This window comes from Cryptomeria japonica, chromosome 3, assembly GCF_030272615.1.
Source record: "Cryptomeria japonica chromosome 3, Sugi_1.0, whole genome shotgun sequence".
Classification (NCBI taxonomy): domain Eukaryota; kingdom Viridiplantae; phylum Streptophyta; class Pinopsida; order Cupressales; family Cupressaceae; genus Cryptomeria; species Cryptomeria japonica.
This window is the reverse complement of record NC_081407.1, coordinates 771,434,263-771,439,811: the sequence shown is the minus strand read 5'-3', so window position 1 is coordinate 771,439,811 and position 5,549 is coordinate 771,434,263.

The window sequence follows — 5,549 nt, the reverse complement described above, 5'->3', positions numbered from 1 at the left end:
ACACTCTGTCTCAACTCTCTATCATAGTCACAACACAAACTTGCATATCATTTGAACACAACTCTTCTTTGCTACTCACACTTCCTCTGATCTTTGCACTTCACCATGCCATCTACACTCTCTCTCTCATTTCTATCACTCTAACTCAAACATCTGAGTGCCTTATATAGAAGATATATCATCAAAGCTTAAAATGAGTCGGCTTGAATCAAAATATACTTTCTGAACAAAAAACACACATGTTAATCCACTCCAGGAGAAAGAGAGGACCAAAACACATCTTCCAAAGATTAATTCACTAATCCACAATCATTGAAACCTAACCAACAACATATCCATACGCTACGCAACCATATAAACAATTACGAATCAAAACACACTCTCCAAAGCAAAAAACTCAAATCTGGATCTCCACACGCTATAGTAAGACCAATAAAACATCAAACACGCTTCCACAAATCACATTCACACCTAACGATAGGTTAAACATAGAATCTCACAACCAATAATGAATAACACCACAACACCTGGAGAGCACAAAGATGTTTCTAAACCACAAAACTAACATAGCCACGGTACCAAAACTATATCAAATGAAGATAACAATAATATTCGACACCAACAATAGATTCCAGACCCAAGCACTTTTGGAACAACCGACTCAACAATTGCACCAACAACATAGCAAGATAACTCTACACCATAGACATTCCAAACCAAACCAAAACAACAAGTTTGACATCAATGACAACCACAACAAAACATCAACTCATATTTCCAACAAAAAATGTGAAATTGATTGTGAAAACCTAGTGTTGGGTGGATAGAAATCAATAGGGTATCTTTAGAATTTTGAGATTTGAATTTTGAAAATTTAGTTTTCTTAAAGGTATTTTCAAGGTTTGTAAACACTTCCTTAGTTTTTTGGGAAAGTTTGGAAAAGAGAAATAAATAGAATTTGTGATATTTTATGATAAATTGTAATATGGAATGATGAAAAAAATGTATGAAATTTGAAGGTTGGATCATTTTAGATGTTGTATCAAGTATTATTATTGGGGATTGAGTAATTGTGAGTAATTGAGCAATTTTGAATGATATTTTAAATGGTCTTTGCATTGTGCATTTTGATTTTATTTCCTCATTCATGTAAAATAGGATGCTTTTTAGGATTAGGTATTAGTGTGGGTTGAGGGAGTGGCTCCAACAAGTCCTCACCGAAAGTGTCTTGCTAGCAATCACGATGTGGGGAGATTTGTAGTAAAGTGATAACTATAATTAAAAATGGGTAATAAAATTAACCACTTTGATTAGTGGATGCCCCTCTCATGCCTTGAAAGCTCATATAGGATAAGGATGACTTGGGAAGATCTATCTTCTTGTGGAGCGTCAGATTGGGTAAGAGATCGAGTATGCCTCGTTTATAAGAGAGGGTACTAGGATCTATCATAGATCCATCCCTTCATGCTCATATGATGACACTCACCTTCTAGCACTCTAGCATCTAAGTCTTAGTTGTTTGAGTAATGCCTTAGAGATGTTGCTTTCTTTCTAATTTTGGTACTTGCTCTATGATGTTGTGCTTCTTTTCACTTTGATAGTTGCTCTATGCTCATGTATGATGTGTATACTCAGTGTGTGGTGTGTATAAGCCTATCTCTCCCTTGTGTATTCATTGTTTAGGTGTTTGGGTCATGTGATTATCTCCATGAGCACGGTGGGGTGGACCTAAGGGTTCCACATGGTTGGGTGGCATGTATAATCATCATTAGGAACCAAATATCTTAGCATTAGATTCAACATTTAGTTCATTCTACTCATCTTTCTCTTATGCTCTTATGTTCATTTATATCATTGCAATTGCAAATTTAAAGATATTTGAATCATAATAAATGTACTGATATATATTGTATAATGGACCTTCCTCATGAAAGATATTGTAAACAAATAATAATGAAATGGATTAGTGTGCTTTGCATGTGTCAATGTTGGTACCAGGCACATGTTAATTTGCATTCATTTCCTTCATTGCTATGTTGTAATATGGATTATATGTATATGAATCTTTCTTTGCATTTAAAAATGAACTTAATGGTGTTATGAATCATCTTGGAGGGTGTTATAATCACCTCATAATGTTGTCATGTCATCTTGAGGTTATTCAAGTCATTTTAAGCCATTATGGGCTAGTTTGGTGCATTCTAGAGCATCTTGTAAAGTCTTGTAAGAGTGTCCAATCATCATAATTGTTGGATCTTGTATTTTTTAATTTTTTATCTTAAGTTAGGATTTTAGGGTGTTGGAAAGGTGGATATATCCATCCCCATTCTCTCCTTTGTGCATCAGTGGTGCCTAGTTTCCAGGGGAGTTGTTTACATGCTTTGTCCCCAAGTCCTTTTTGGCATTTTTGTGTTCATTAGGTGAAACCAATGCCTTTATTCTACTCCAACACATTTGTGATGTCCAAATGAAGGAACCATGCCTTTGGTGCACTTACTAGCTAGAATAGATGCTCAGTTGGAGGATGATGGTGTACAAAATTGGTTACCATGGACGCTAGAGCCCAATTTGGACACTAGCATACCTAGAGGATGCCAACACACCTAGAGGACTATATAACATGACGCACCAGTGTCCTTCTAGTATGCATGTGTCTTGGCAGTGTACCCTAGTCCCATGTGAGCACCCTAGTCCAATGTAGGTGTTTAGTGAGTTTTTTGGGAGCCTTGGAGAGGGTAGTTTAAAGTCACCAAAGTTTCTTGTTAGGGTTTGGAGAGTCAATAGAACCTCTAAGGTGATTTGAGTGTGTTGACAATGATTTTTAGGGGTGTCAATTGGATTAGTTTGTAGGAAGTTGATCATCACACCTAGAACTAAGGAGAAGATTATTTTGTTGCGTGAAGTCTTGAAAGGGTTGGAAACCACTATTGATCATCCTTAAGGTGTATTAAACCTTCCCTTGTGGTTGGTCAACATTTAGTGACTTCTATCTCTTACTTGTGCATTGTCGAGTTGTAAAATGATGTATTATGTTCACAATTGAGCTAGAGGATTCCTACATGTGTTGATGGAGTTTGTAAATGATTTGGTTAGCCTAGTGTAATGTAGATTGGAGGTGGATGATGTTAGAGTAAAGGTTTTAATTTAATCATGTTGATTAAATTACCTTTATTCCTCTCTTAAGATTTCACTTTAGTTTGCATTTGTGACATTTAATAATTATATTAATTATTAAATGTCTACCTATTAGGGTTTCTTTTAGGGTTGCACAATATCCTTTTATAAGGATTCATCATTGTAATTTATCTCTCTCTTGGATGAATACATTTTTTAGCTTTCAGAGCACCCTTGCTTGTTTGTCTCCATCTCTTCTTTCTGTGACAGGTTATTTGCATGCAGGTGATCTTCGGGGTTTGTGAAGTTGGCTTTCTCAACTTCTACATGGTATCAGAGCTCCAGACCTGCTGCTTCCTATTCATCTTCTGAAGAATTTGGAGCTACGAGGGTTAGATCTGAGTTTTAGGTTTTGGTTGCATCAGATCTGTGTTTGTCTTCTATTTTTATTTTGGAATAGGGGTTTTTTTTTCGGTGCACTTTGAGCCCAAACGGACCTCACCGTTGAGCTCGTAGCGCCCAAAAACCCCTATTTCCATATAAAATTCGTCCGATTTGGACACAGTTGCTCTAGAAGGCAAATTTTTTTTGCCCCAAGGCCGTACGACCCTAGGGCACGAAAACCGAGGCGAAAATTCAAAAAATATCAAAAAACGCTATTTTTTTATTAAAAAAAGCGCAGCCAATTTTATTAAAAAGGGCGCAGCCCTTTGGAGTCTAGCGCCGCCGGTGCGCAGCACGGCGGCCACCGCCGCCGGCAGTAACCCCCGCCGCGCCGCCAGCCGCCCGCCCGCAGCCCACGAGCCGCCCCCGCGTCGCCCACGCGCCGCCCGCGCACCGCCAGCCGCCCGCGCGCCGCCACTGTGCTGCCTCAGCGCCACCACACCCCTGCGCCAGCCCCTGGTCGCCCAGCTGACCAGGGGCCATTTTTTTAAGCCCCTGAGGACTAGCAGGGTTGTTTGGGTCACTTTGGAGTTGTTTTACCAAATTGGGCATAACTCGGGTATTTTAGCTCGGATTTTCGAATGGAAATAGGCGTTGGAAAGTTGGTTCTGAGCCCGATCTAATTGATGCAGATCTTTTTCTCTGATTTTGCCGTTTTGCAGTGTTTTTTGCCAGTCAAAGTCAGAACAAGTTTTTTGCACTCCAGGAGCCATATCTTTTGCATAAGGACTCCGTTTTTTGCAAACGAATAGGCGTTGGAAAGGGGTTTCTATGCTCTTTCCAGATCTGTCATTTATTTTTTTAGAATCTACACCAGGTACATTTTATTCAGTACTTTGTGTTTTCACACATCTGTCAATTACTTGGACGTTTCAGACTTGGAAATGATTTGTTTGCGTGGGATGGCTTTATTTGATCTGCTTTATCAGTATTAAAGTCATTTTGTCTTAGATTTGTTAATTTGAAGAGTTATCATGGGTTTTTCTACTCACCCTGCAGTTGTATTTCTAGAACGGGGTAATTATGAGTCATGGGCAAAGGGCATACTTACACACTGTAGGTGGCTTAATATTTTGCCTTATTTGTATGATCTCATACCTGAACCAACAACTTTAGAGGGAAAACTAGCTTGGGATATCATTAGAAATCACATAGTAGGAGTTATTTTGTCTAGTGTTGATTCTGACACTGTGTGGGCTATATCGGGCATTGATTGTCCTCACTCACTTTGGACACGTCTTTGGGAGATCTATGGAGACCCCAGTCTTTCTCCATTCCCAAAGGATCCTGCTTCAGATTGTCTTGTACCCATTGGTTGGAGAGATAACACACCTTTTGATCATGCTACTTTAAAGGAACTTCAATATTTAGACACCCTTACATATTCCGATGAATCAGAGGATTGTCTCACAGTTCCTACTCTTCAGACTGAGATTATATATGTATCAACATCATCTCCTTTTGTTCTTGATCAGTTTGATATTGCCTCTTCTTTGGCTCCTATTGATTCAGCTAAGCAGGACATCATACATCTTTCAGACATGGCTACTTGGGATTCTTATCTTGCAGGCATTTCGTCTTTGTTTGTAGAGTCCTATATTGCAGACTTGGAGGATTACTTTGAGGATTTTCAGCTCCTCTTTGTTGACAGCCATATTCCAGCTGTTAGCCCACCATCATCTGTGCATTCAGAGGTTGCAGTTTTTGAGTCTTCCGTTCAGTTTGGATTTGACATCTTTTGTTTCAGTTCAGACAGAGGGATTCTTCAGCATCCTATTATGGCACGCATCTTGAGACAGATTGATTCTTCTCTCTTCACAAGGTTTCTTCATCTTCGTCCTTTGGATCCATTTCTTCCCAAGGGGAGGAATATTATATGCCGCTTCAGGATCTCTTTCTGGATTCTACCTCAGGCATCCATATGTGCGACAGGAGTTTCTTCATTGTGGGGGGGGCTTCTAGTCTCTTTCTTTTTCTCCTATGGAGACCAT